This window comes from Leucoraja erinacea, chromosome 1 (assembly GCF_028641065.1).
Source record: "Leucoraja erinacea ecotype New England chromosome 1, Leri_hhj_1, whole genome shotgun sequence".
Taxonomy (NCBI): domain Eukaryota; kingdom Metazoa; phylum Chordata; class Chondrichthyes; order Rajiformes; family Rajidae; genus Leucoraja; species Leucoraja erinaceus.
Genome location: NC_073377.1, coordinates 49,241,741 through 49,242,872, shown reverse-complemented (window position 1 = coordinate 49,242,872; position 1,132 = coordinate 49,241,741).

The window sequence follows — 1,132 nt, the reverse complement described above, 5'->3', positions numbered from 1 at the left end:
GCACGGGAGCACCTCAAGGCTGCGTGCTCAGCCCCCTGCTGTACTCACTCTATACTCATGACTGTGTAGCCGGTCATAGTGCGAACTCCATCATCAAGTTCGCCGACGACACCACTGTTGTGATACGGATCACAGATGGGGATGAATCTAGAAGTGAGATCGATTCCGATTGACCAAATGGTGCCAGCACAATAACCTGGCCCTTAACACCAGCAAAACCAAAGAACTGATTGTGGACTTTGGAAGGGGAAGGATAGGGACCCACAATCCAGTTTATATCAATGGTGACGATGGTGGAAAGGGTAAAAAACTTCAAATTCTTGGGCGTGCATATTTCCGAAGATCTTTCCTGGTCCCAGCACACTGATGCAATCATAAAGAAGGCACATCAGCACCTCTACTTCCTGAGAAGATTACGGAGAGTCGGTATGGAAAGGAGGATCCTCTCGAACCTCTACAGGTTCACAGGTGAGAGCATACTGACTGGTTGCATCGTGGCCTAGTTTGGCAACTTGAACGTCCAAGAGTGGAAAAGACTGCAGAAAGTTGTGACCACTGCCCAGTCCACCACCAGCTCTGACCTCCCCAACATCGAAGGGGTCTATCACAGTCACTGCCTCAAAAAGGCTGCCAACATCAACAAAGACCCACACCATCCTGGTCACACACTCATTTCACCGTTACCATCGGGAAGAAGGTACAGGAGCCTGAAATATGTCAGATCCAGATTCAGGAACAGCTTCTTCCCCACAGCCAACAGGCTATTGAACACAATATAAAATAAGCTCTGAACAAAAACAGTCTATTATTATTATTGCACTATATCTGTTTATTTATTGTGTATATATATGGTCCATAGACACACTGAACTTTTATCTTCCATTTTGTACTATGTTTACATATTCTGTTGTGCTGCAGTAAATAAGAATTTCATTGTCCTATCTGGGACACATGACAATAAAACTCACTTGCCTCTTGACTTCCCAAAATGTAACACCTTGTACTTAATTGTATTAAACTCTATTTGCTATTCCTCAGCCACTTCCCAGCTGATCAAGATCCTGCTGTAATTTTTAATAACCATTTCACCATCTACAGTATCACACACTTTAGCGTCATCTGCAAACCTACT